The 13118-nt window shown below is 39.6% G+C and overlaps 1 long non-coding RNA gene across 1 annotated transcript in view; it reads left to right on the forward strand.

The window, feature by feature from the left end:
• Positions 1–13118, forward strand: part of LOC117938429 — a 438129-nt gene that overhangs the window by 416801 nt on the left and 8210 nt on the right. The window lies entirely within an intron of this gene.

The raw sequence follows: 13118 nt of genomic DNA on the forward strand, positions 1-13118 counted from the left end.
ACACACACACACACACACACACACACACACACACACACACACACACACACACTCAATAGCTTCCCTCTTTCTCTCAACTCCACCTTCCTCTCCCTTTCCTGACCTTCCAGTGCAGGGTGGATGGAAAGAGACAGCGAGCCCACTGGAACCTTGGGCTGAGTTATTCAGGAGCGAGCTTTGAATAATTGTCCCGCAATATGAGTGTCTCTGATTAATTGCCTGAGATAAGGTCTGCTTTCCTCCCATCTGAACCCCCCCCCTCCATCCCTCTCCAGCTCCCAGGCCTGCCTGCCTGAGCTCCCATAATCAGCCCGGACTACTGAGAGAGAGAAACTATTTAACTGACCCTGTCATCTTGGAGCACGATGATGGCTGTCCTAATTACTCAACAATAACAAAGGCCCTCATTTAGCTCTGACGGCTGCCTGCAATCAGCAGTTCTATGAATAACTTAACAAATAGGAATGAGGGGCAAAAAAAAGTATTTACAGGCACATTAATTCAAGGCCAAAAGACAATACGTGTCACCTCCAGCTAACTCTGGATTCAGGTGACAATCAGTAGGTATACGTGTGTGTGTGTGTGTGTGTGTGTTTGCGTGTTTGTGTGTGTGTGGGCAGGCATGTTTGTGTTAAGCCTTGCACATGCATGTGAGTTATAGTTTGACTAATCAAACATAAGTATTAGTCTACTAAAAGATGTGATAAATGTGTATACACAAAGGGCTTCATAAGAATTTCAGGATTTGGATTTGGATTTGTTATATTTAAAAATTCCTATAAGTCTATTTCACAGTTTTAGATTTGACTGTTTATTTAAGTACTGATGTGTTAACGGCTAACTTAAAATTGTACGAAGTAAAAGTACTAATGATTTATAGTCCTACTCAGAATATTACGACACAGTATTTGTATTAGGATTATTGATTAAAATGTAATGTCATAGATGGTTAATGTGAATTTAATTGTTAAATGGTATGGGTGATATTTCACAATACTCACAAATCTCCAAAATACCAATTTATCATGAGCTCATAAAAACAGCCCCATTTTCAGCTTTGTGTCAATGATTTTTTCCATCCATCCATCAATCCATCCATCTTCATCCGCTTATCCGGTATCAGGTTGCGGGGGCAGCAGCTCCAGTAGGGGACCCCAAACTTCCAATGATAATTGTGATAATGATTATTATTATTGACACAAACTATAAAGAAAATACCTCCTAAATAATAGAGATGAGTCCACATTTTAAATCGTTTTTGGAAATCATGGACGCATGTCCTCCGGCCAAAGAGGAAAAGGACCATCCAGATTGTTATCAGCGCAAAGTTCAAAAGCCAGCTTCTGTGATGTATGGGGTTGTGTTAGTGCCCATGGAATGAGTAACCTCTACATCTGTGAAGGCACCATTAATGCTGAAAGGTGCATACAGGTTTTAGAGCAACATATGCTGCCTTCCTAGTCTAATTTCAGTAAGACATTGCCAAGCCACTTTCTGCCCGTGTTACAACATCGTGGCTTTGTAGTAAAAGAGTGAGGGGACTAGAATGGCCTGCCTGCAGCCCAGACCTGTCTCCCAATGAAAATGTGGGGCTCATTATGAAGTGCAAAATACAACAACGGAGACCCCGGACCGAGCAACTGAAGTTGTACATCAAGCAATAATGGGAAAGAATTCCACCTACAAACCTTCAGCCATTAGTGTCCTCAGTTTCCAAATGCTTGAGTGCTGTTAAAAGAGAAGGTGATGTCCCTGTCCCAGCTTTTTTGGAACATGTTGCAGGCATCAAATTTAAAATGAGTGAACATTTGCAGAAAAAACAACATTTATCAGTTTAAACAGTAAATAGCTTCTTCGTCTCTGTAGTGAATTCAATTGAATAAAGGTTGAACATTATTTGCAAATCATTGTTTTCTGTTTTATTTACGTTTTACACACTGTCAAACTTTAAAGGATTTCTTGATAAATAATAAATAAAAATAGAGAGTAGATGATCCTTGTTGATCATAGTTTAAGTGAAATCTTAATACTAAATTATTGTGGTGATGACCTCTGTGCTTTCCAGTTCTATACGGTGGTGGAATTTAACGTTGAAACAAAGTATATTTACCCATGTGCCACACTTAACTACATTTTTGAGATACTTCGGTATTTCCATTTTGTGATACTTTATTCTTTTAATACAGAACATTTTGTAAAACAGTAGTATGTTTTATTATAGCTTAAACATCAATATATAAAGCAAATAAAATGAGCTCCACTTTTACCAGCTGCAACATTAAGTGATACATGTCAAACTTAAGAAACATTTTCAATGCCTCACTTTTACTTGTATGTATTATGTATATGTATATGTATTTCTACACTTTAGTATTGGTAATTTTAAGTTAAAGATCTGAATACTTATTTCTAGTTCTACAAAAAAAAAAAAAAAAGAGAAAATGAATCTCTTGATTAGTGCCATCTACAGTACTTACTGAATTTGATCACTGGGACATAGATCTGCTCACCCAGAGGTCTCTTTGCAGACTCCTCCTAGGTATTATTGATAACAGACACAGGGCATTATACCCATCATATCAGACGGGGATGACACTGACCAGACACGATCTGACTTTTAATAGGAAGCAAAATATCAGCCTGGCATTCTGGTCTGAGCTCAATCTGTGTTTAATTGTGCGTCTGCATGTTTAAGAAGGCGAGGAAGCCATCCGCTGCCAAAGTATCAGCTTCTGTAACCACAGATAGCACCTGGACTTTGTTGAACAGACTATTTACATATCAAACGCCCTGCGCCCCGCATGCAAGACACAGACGGTAAAGGCGGCCATTTCCTCCAGGAAAAATATATAAACTAAACAAGGGAGTGAAAAGAGTTTTAATGGAGGCAGGAGAACTGTGGGCAGCTCCGTTTACTGATAAACACACCGGGCCTTTATAGTGTTACAATAAACTGGCAGACCTGGACACAGGCACACTAACACACACAAAGAGGGCAGTGAAAACAAGTTGTATAAAGTTTTGACTGGGATTTCAGAGGGGTTTTGGGGTAGAGGGGGGAGGGGGGAGGATAGATGGGGCAGGGTAGGGAAAACCGATCGTACACTTGACACTCAGCTAATGGTAAATCCTCAGCTTTATACTGTAATTTACTGCAGAGCCTTCGGGCCAAACTGCCTTTGAAGTGCTCTGAAATGTCAAATCAATTATTACTTAAATGAAAAAAAAAGAATTCAATTTATGCGTTTCATGATAATCGGTAACATTTCATGATAGGAAGAAAAAGAAGAAGAAAAAAGAAAAAGCAAAGCAATTTGAGACGATTTGAGGCCCAGCTCCATTTTTCTGTGCAATCCTTTTTTTTTCATTCATCCCTACTCAGATATGCTGATTGGAATATAAAGTTGTTGATGATTGCGTCTTTTCGTCGTCTTCTCCTTTCTTGTGTCATCATGATGGCAGAGTAAGGAAAATCAATTTGGCAGTATAATACTCTTCATCAATTGGAACCGGGTGATAATGATGTTCTACACCTTTGAGAGTGTGTATGTGTGTGTGTGTGAGAGCGGTGTTAGATAGAGTAGCATGGAACAATACACCTACTTCATGATTCATTAAGTTCTAATGTAGCTGAGTGAATAAAGACGGTGCAGGCCCGCTGACTTACATACTCCTCACACTAATGGGTCTGTAAATAGGCCACAGCAGCGTGCGTGGCATCTGTCCTCCTCCCCACGCTGCTCTTTGTTCGTGGACAGGTAAAGCAGGAGAGCCATGAAGTCGACGACATGCTGCCGATGACAATATTGGCGGTAATGTCTGTATCAGCATACTGTAGCTTGTATGTTCTGTGTCGTCTTCCTGTGCCTATAAATGAGACTTTTAATCTTTTCTATGACCTGCTCTTAGGTACATTTGTTCTGTCAATCAACTTAGCGTTCAAAGATTGTTATTTTTTGGGCCGTCCTATTTGTATAGGACAGCTGAAGACATGAGAGGGGACAGAGAGAGGGAATTACAAACTCAAATTATGGGCACCTGCTCTACCAGGTGAGCTACCCAGGCACCCTCAACTAAGTGTGTATAGGCTAATCATTTCTGCTGTACTTATAGGCCTGTGTATTGTTGGGTTGTTAATTTTTTTTCTCCATAAACTACATGTTTTGTGTGCAAAAATCTTAATTTGTAAAGTAACTAGTAATTTAAGATGTGAGATTAATGTAGTGGAGTAAAAAGTACAATATTTATCTCTGAAATGTAGCGGAGTAGAGGTAGAAAGTGGCATGAAAAGGAAAGTCTCAAGTAAAGTACGAGTACCTCAAATTTGTACAGTACTTGAGTAAATGTACTGTACTTGGTTTCATTCCACCGCTGTTAAAATGTATCATAGTCTATCAGATCACACAAGGACGTAAGTTGTTTGTGATTTGGATCAACTGGTCCTTTAACTAGATGTATTTAGTGATACAAAAATGTGGTGACTATGCCATAAGTTGAAAAATAAAGAGGGGGGAAAGATGCTAAAAAAAAATGAAAGAAAATCAAGAAAGACATAAAAGAACCCTCTAAAAATCCATCGTATTAGGGTAGGGCAACATTACCGCGCCGATAACTAAGACAGTCTCAGTGACTCCTGACATGAGTCAGCTGATGACTGGACGGAACGAGGGCAACAAGAGGTTGGTGAGGGAGGGAGAAAAGAGGGAAAAGGGCAGACAGACACACTGCCAAGCACCCACATCTCTTTCTCTCTCTGTTCCCTCCCTTTGTGTACCGTGTGGAATAACATACCTTTTCTTCCCTCCTCCCCTCCCTCTCTGTAAAGCGATCAGGGCTCCTGATAGTGATGGCGATTACGAAACCACAGGAGCAGCCTCCCCACCAAAACAACGTGTTTTTCAGCTCCTGTTTTTTCAGGGCCTGGCGCCACCCGGAGTACCGTAAACAATAAACATGGGCCAACGCGGGGCCGTCTTGCGCTTTATTCCCCTACCTGATGCGCTCTAGGGTGGCGTACACACATCATCACAGGCAGTGTGTCATTGTCAGCAATTTGCTGGTGCATTCAAAAGCAGAGCGTGCAGGGTTGAGTGACACCCATAAGTCTGCACACTTCCTGTAAACTTCTCGTCAACTGAACACACACACCCACGCTGTCTGTGCAATGTATGGCTCTTCCATCTCTTATCGACTTCACCTGTCTTTTGTCTGCACAGCCTGGGTCTTTATAAAGACTTTCTCCAAAACATAAACACTTTTCCAAACATGTGTGTGCTACCTTAAGCTGAATCTAGTGTTGAAAATTTCCATGGGCGCAGCCTCCTTATCTGTATATCTGCCATGGCCTGCTCGCAGACCAGGCTTGCGTTGAAGCAGTTCTGCTAAACGGTGGACTCGTAGCAAATTGACTATTACTTCAAAGTGGCCTGTGATTACGTCCCTGAGTGATTAGGGGGGCTGTTAAGAGGGAGCCACTTGAGCATTGCCAGTGAACCCGTGAAGGAATGCCGGCTCGGTGCCGACCGGCGAGGGAAAACGCCGCCGGAGACGTTCAAAACCCACAGAGTCAATGGCCGTGCAGCGCTGCACAGAAAGGCTTGGAGAAGCCAGAAAGACAGAAAAAGGGGAAGAGAAGGACAAGCTGTACCTGCACAAGAGAGAGAGTTAGAACAAAGCTGCACAAAGTCAATAAAAGATGTCAGAGGGAAGAAATGAAAGATTTCAATATGAAATTAAACTCAAAAGAAACCAAAACCCCTACCGAGAAATGAGTCAAACGAAATGGAAATGTTATGATGTGTAGACGCACACGTACACACTTAACGCAGGGTGCACTCAGGGCAGCAAAAATCATTAGCTAAGCACATCAGGGGACAAGACCTCCAAACACTTCCATTACATTTCAATTGTTACCAGATTTTCCAACTTTTCAGCACCAAACTGTTCTTGTTTGCCCTTTTTCCCCTTCATCTCCACATCAAACAGACAAAAGAGACAAGCAGAAAGTGGAGGAGGAGTTGGGGGGATGAAAGAAGGGGGGAGAGAGAGAGAGAGAGACTGGCAGTAGAGAGACCTAGGGAGCGAGGCCCAGAACGCCCGTTTTAATGGGAATAATAAGCTTCTATCTCAGGCAATTAAGTCTGCATTCGATACTTATCTCAGAGCAGAGGTCCACTGTGCCATCTAAAGAAAATGTTTGCGTTTGAAAAACTCCATCACATAAACAAGATAAGGGAGAGAACACGTATGCGTGCCGCCTATCGCATCCAACCTCCGCTTTGTTCTTGGAGGGATAAGTGACTCTGAGCAGGTTTTCGGGACCACATGCTGCTTGTTCACAGCTATTGGAAACAGAAAATTACAAGGTGGGAAGTTCAGACTTTGCCGCTACATAATAAATCATTCTGACCAATATGGGTTTTTAAAGGCTGATATTGCAGCAAACATCTCAAAAAAGCTGGTGGCTTTGAATGTGTCCACTTTCAAAATAAAACTCAGAAATCTGTGAAATGGTGATTTGCAAGCTAAAAGATATTTTACTTCTGAATTAAATCTGGACTACATTTTAACTTGTTCAGATGTCTAAGTTTCATATAACTGTGTTTTAGCAGCATTTAGATTCAATATGAAGCAGGTCCAACTAGGCCTGCACGATTAATCGTTCGCCATCTCGATTCACCTCTGTCCGCAATTACATTTTTAAATTACTACAAAAATAAAAAAAAATTGTTTTAATGACTTTATGTAGACATACTCTATATACTTAAATCAGTGGGTCCCAACTTCTTTACATTGTGTAAAATGAAGTACCGGTAATGCAACCTACTACTCCTCGGTACAGATTGTCATTTACTTGTACCACGATGCATTGTTTATAAAAAGAAATATACAGTATATATATAATAAATCACGGAGTCAGCGGAGGGGGTGGTATTCCAAGCAAAAAGTTAATATTTGCTGAGATTATAAACTCACAAATTTGCAAGAAAAAAATTGTTTTTGTAAAGTAACCACATCTTTGCAAGATATACTTTTTTCTACTAGAAGTATATTGTCCCTTCATCCTTATCCTGTTAATTATCTCACGACCCCTTGTATTTAATTTGTGACCCCTTTAGGGGTCCCGACCCCCATGTTGGGATCCAGTGAATGCAGTTAAAACAATGGTTTAATGTAATTTAGACACAGAAGAATACTTCACTTATCAACCTAATTCTGACCCAGTTTTGGCTTGCAAATTACTAAATTCATGCTTGTTGGGAAGTAATAACTTCTAAATCCTAGATGAAGGCCTAAAATTATTATCAAATTGGGGCATTTTAGGCCTTTAATTGACAGGTAAGCTGAAGACAGCTATTCCCCCAGAGAAAGCAGCAAAGGCCACTGGTAGGACTCGAACATGCGTCCAATACAGCAGGGACTGAGCCTTTGTATATGGGGCGCACACTCAACCAGCTATCAGGCACCACGGAAGTAGAACTCTTAAAAGATTTAAGAAAATACTTTTGCACAATTGTACAATTAAATATTTTTACCGAACAAGCAGTACTGTTGATATTTAAAGATAATGTTTTTTATTATGTGTGCTGACACCAAGGAAAGACATTAAAGTATTTACATTCGTGTCAGATGTTCGTTATGCATCACACATTCCTCTTAATCAGCAGGTCACATCTAGTGCTTTGTCTTCTCTCAGGTCATGAACTGTTCCTGTCCGCTTTCACAGGTTTCTAAACCCTGAATCCTGCAGTACTGCATTTCAGACATTCAGACTACTGTACAGTGCAGGGACACAGGGTCAACATGTACTTACAGTTACACACGTATACAGTATAGGGGCATGTAGTTTGACATACTGTGCATTTTTGCATCAGTATGTTGTGAAAGAGGTGAATTGCTTAGATAATAGATATAAGTATAGGCAACTATCAATGGTTTTAGTCATTTTTCAAAATGTATTTTCTGGTTCCAGTTTTAAAATGGGAGGCGTTGATGCGTTTTCAAAACAGAATTTAGACAAAACAAGTAGTTTTAAAGACTGAAGACTAAAGATTAAAGAGAATTTCTTATTATTTTCTGACACTTTAATCAAGACAATAATTGGCATATTTATCTGTAATGAAATAATTACAAGTTTCAGCCTTAATGTTCACCTTAAATTTCTTCTTCTTTGTAAAGTTACACAAACTCTTTGTTGTGTCGGTATGACTACTATATGCTCTAACCAACACTTCATTGAAACTGTCCGTTCATTTTTTTGAACGTTTTTTTGGTATGTGAAATTGTCACCAAGTTCATTTACGTGTCAAATTATAACGGTCACATTTTGGAATCCCCAACCATACAGAAACTACAATTTTGTGGAATGAATATATGAATATATTACATATCGTCATTATCAGGCAGAACCCTTGTATCTCCATATTTCATAATATTTTCAGGAAACAATCCTATTGGTCACACTTTACGTCTTTCTGTGGTATTTACAAATATTTAAGCAGTTATGGGGCAATATTGTCGGACTGTGTCTGAGATAAATAACTTAATGGAATGTTTTCAAATTAGCTTTTTATAATTTATCGACAAACTAGCGTTTTGGACATACAAGGTTTCCCCCTGACCGCAATGATCCATTTATTTCTCGTTTAAATTCTAAATATCTCAGGCACTGCCAGTGGTCAGTGTGCTGTACTGTGAGTCAGAGGTTCTCAAGGAACAATAAAGTGATAGGCTTGTACCAGGGAAAACATTTAAATACTAATGAAAAAAAGGCAAAAAAAGTAGGTAGAAAGAAGTACGTAAGGCCAGAATAGGTTGAAATAGTAATAAAAACACAGTAGAAAGAAAGAAGTCACAACACTAGGGCGACTTTTTGAAAAAAGCCCAGTTCTTTTTGGAAAAAGAGACAAAAACTTCAAAGAAAAAAAGACAGTAGAAAAAAGTAACAAAGAAAGGCAAGAATAGGTCAAAACAAACGACAAACCTTCAAAAAGAGGTGACAAACTTAAATTTAGACAATCTTCAAAAACAGCGACAAAACCTTTTCTTAAAAGCGACTTAGTTGGAGGAAGAAAAGACAGTAGAAGTAACTACAGCCGTAACTGAAAAACATTTTGCAAAAACTATTACGTCCCCCAAGGTACCCCTAGGGGTACACGTACCTCCATTTGAGAAACACTGCTGTTAGTAATAGATAGCGGCTGGTTTCAGCTGCCACAGGCCTCTGTAGCGTCCCTGAGTGGGTGGAGGTGTAACGTGGCCTGAAGTGGATTGGAAGGAGGTTTTTGTATGTTTTCCTACAGGTCGGGACATGGAGGCCAAACCAACACGCTGAGGCCCCTCTGACTCTAAGAGCCAACGCCACTACGGGGTCCCGACCCCGGCCAGAGTGTCTCAGAGGTGACAGGGTCAGGTCAATCAGAGGGGAATGTTATCCAAAGCATCAGAGTTTATTTGTTTAATTTAGCGTTGAACCGCGGTGTCTGCCTCTGATCAAGATGACTGTGGATTACTAAAAGAGGAGGAGAGAGTGAGACTGAGAGAAAGTTGAAGAAGAGAGCCTACTGCTTCAAATTAGGCTGGAAAAATAATCCTGCGTTACCTCAACTAAACATCGTACTTTAAACTTATTGTCAAAAGTCAAATAAGCTATAACAACCACAAAAATACTCTGGTGCAGTACAGCCCAAAGGAGGCTGGGATTCACAGAGGGGTCACTCCAAGTGTCAGGATCGGTTTTCCCCTTTTCAAACCACTTTTCTATTTGCTCTCTCATACAATCTGCTAAACTACTTTAACACAGTGCGCACCAGACAAGTGTCCGATTCATAAACACTGATCTGATCTAGAGCTCCAAATTAAAAGCTCGTCGAAAGACGAGTTGCACAGAACTTCCCAGAATATTAAACTTTAATTTATGTCTTTATTTTTATTTTTTTACTGGAAGCTGCCAGCTGTGCCAACAACTATCCCTGAAGCCATTTGTTTAGGTCATGAATTTATTGTATGGGAAAAATGTAAATTTACCTCTGAAATTAGGGACGTTTTGAGTTTTAATACATGGTGGAACATGCAAACTATTAGTTGTCCCATCACAAAACAAGTAATAAACTGCACAGTTTATACAAAAAAAAATTTAGCACAGATTTGATACAGAGAGCTGATCTAAAATTAAAAGGCACAGTTTAATTGCCTCCACAGCTGGTTTAGTCATTTATCAGATTAAAACAACTGTTTCATATTTGTAATAACAATTTATGAAGGTCATGAAATAAATGTCTCAAGACTTGATGCAAACGCTGAAATGGAAAATGTGTTTTATATATGTCAGGGGCAGAGGAAGTATTCAGATTATTTTCTTCAATGAAAGTAGCAACACCTCAATGCAAGTAAACGAAAAAGTCCTACATTACTTCAAACATACATTTTATGAATATTATAGTGTTCTACATCTTAAACCTGCAGTAAGAATATTTCAACCTGCTTTGATTCAAACCTACTTTAATACAACAAATACAACTTTAAAGATTCAATTCCAGTCTAAAATTGATAAATAAGAAGGTTTTATTTTTACTGAACAATGTTTCATGTTTAAAAGCCTCATTCTGTGTTTGGTATGAAAAATAATCTGCAAAATAAATACCACTGGGAAATGTAGTGTAGAAATAAGAGTAGAGTAAGAAGTATAACATTTGCCTCTGGGATGTGGTAGCGTAGGTATAAGTAGCAGAAAATAGATATACTCAAGTAAAGTACACAGTGTGAAATTTTACTTAGTGTATGTACAGTACTTGTAAATGTGCTTAGTTACATTCCACCACTGGTTAGGATTCATAATTGAGGCCAAAAAGAGATTCACTTTCACTAATATTGGTTTAAAGAAGAGGTTCTCAAACATAAACAATGTATGATAGAATTTGTCCAATTTGACAATTCCAGCTCAAAACGAGCCTAATGGTTAATAACAAATGTGTACGCAGTTGATCGTTCTCTGGGATATGTTTTCATGCTAATCAAATGTGTCCTTAGCTAGCTGTTAACACTAGCTTGTAAGTGTACAGACAGTTTATTAAAAAGATAGATTATAAAGACTGTAGCGTTCATGTTTAAATGCGGGTGCCATCTTGGAAAACCGGCATGACCAGTCAACGAACACTGTGTTTGAGTAACGTTACTGGTTACTGGTTGCACGAGGTTCATGGTTTGACTGGTCATGCCTGTTTTCCAAGATGGCACCCGCATGTAAACATGAACACTACTGTCTTTATAATCTATCTTTTTATTAAACAGTCTGTACACTTACTAGGTTCTCAATGCTTCAGTTTACATGTAGGGGCCTTCATAATGCTAAGTGTGGTGCTATTTGGAGCTTTTTTACTGGTATAAAATAGCAATTTACCCTATGTCCTGAAAGCTAGCATTAGCAGCTAGCGACCGGTTTGCGGTAGCTTGTTTTAAGCTAGAGACACATTCGATTAGCATGAAAACAGATCCTAGAGAGCAATTGACTCGGCCCACATATGTTACAAATCCCTAGGTTTATTTTGTGCAAGAATTGTCCTTTGAGCGCCATCCAGGTGGTCTTACAGAATTGACCAGATTGTTATTAAAGCATTAAATATGTTCGGTTAACAAAATTAGATGCAAAGTAGTGTGTACAACAAATGCAAAAAATAAGGATTGTGGTATTTAATGTTGCTGCATGACTATTATTTCATTCTAGGAAATGTTAAACTGTAATCTTTAAACTGTATTTTCGACACAAATACAATATCTTTTTATCACATCTACAAAGGCAATGCTAATATTATAACTGGTGTATATTTTGAGGTACTGTATCACAGATTTCTCTCTGAGGTACACCGGTGTGATTATAACCAAACCAGTACACTTTTCAAACCTTAGCAGAGAAGACAAAAAAACTCTGTGTCCTGAACCTTTATGTGGTACGACACGTAAACCTCTGAATGACTTTTCACCCCCTCAACGCTGGAGGCAGCGCAACAATGCGCTTAATTTGCTCTGTGAGTACCTGCGTACCTGCTGAGGTGTGTGTGTGTGTGTGTGTGTGTGTGTGTGTGTGTGTGTGTGTGTGTGTCAAGATACAGCAAGAGCCCAAACAGTGCGGCGCCAGCAGTCTGCCCTTCCCTTGAGAACGTAACGGCTGAGTGCCATCGGAAAGAGAGACCGGCGGGAGGGGTGAGGTGGGGGAGGGTTGCTTAATATCTGTACCATAGAAGAAGGTAAAGGCTTTCAGGTGAAGACTGGTGATGCTGCTTTGTCCTCACCAGCAGGGCATGAAGCAGTTGCAATAGTGTAAAGTGTCACTGGGTGATTCAGGTTGACTAACACCAGGTACCCACCCCCCGGTACATGCAAAGTTCATTCTCGCACAAATAAAATCAACCAAAATAACAGGTACTTCCTGTTATTTCCCTCCTCTAAGGCAATTGAGAATCTTTGATATCTTGCAAAAGAATGTCCAGCACTTCCAAATAAATTCCACATTTCTACTTCCAAAAACCCCTCAGCGCCATATGATAATCCTACTGTGCAATGCCGACGCAGAAATGCTTTCTAAATTCTCATTTTAATCTGCAGCGGAGGGGAATGGATCTTTGAGAGAATATGAAAATAGGGTGAACTCCGCCGTGCCCGTGCTTACTCCTTCAGAAATACATTTTTGCTGCGCTCGGCACAATCCTAATGCCAAAAAACATTTACCCACAGTCCTGCTGGCCTCCCTCGGCCAGGTTCCACTTCACTTCATTCATTTTTAAATCAAATGTTTTTATGTCATGTTTTAAAAACAAAAGAACCCAAACTGGTTCAACCTGGAGGAGGATGGAAGGGAGACATGTTTGAAGGAGCCAAAAATGACTGAAACTCAATCTGGTTATGGAGCGCTCATTGTTTTCATTCACTCGCGACTGATTCTTATACACTAACTAGTTAGACAAATATAAAAATCTTGGAGGGAAAATATTTTTCGTATACATATTCATTTTACATGAAAGGGCCCCCAGGATGGACAACCTCTCCAGCTGTCTCCACATGGGAGGACTATAGTTTTATCCTGCTCTTGTATCAAAAGTATCAAACTGGATATTGGGGGGGGG

Source organism: Etheostoma cragini, chromosome 23, assembly GCF_013103735.1.
Source record: "Etheostoma cragini isolate CJK2018 chromosome 23, CSU_Ecrag_1.0, whole genome shotgun sequence".
NCBI lineage: Eukaryota > Metazoa > Chordata > Actinopteri > Perciformes > Percidae > Etheostoma > Etheostoma cragini.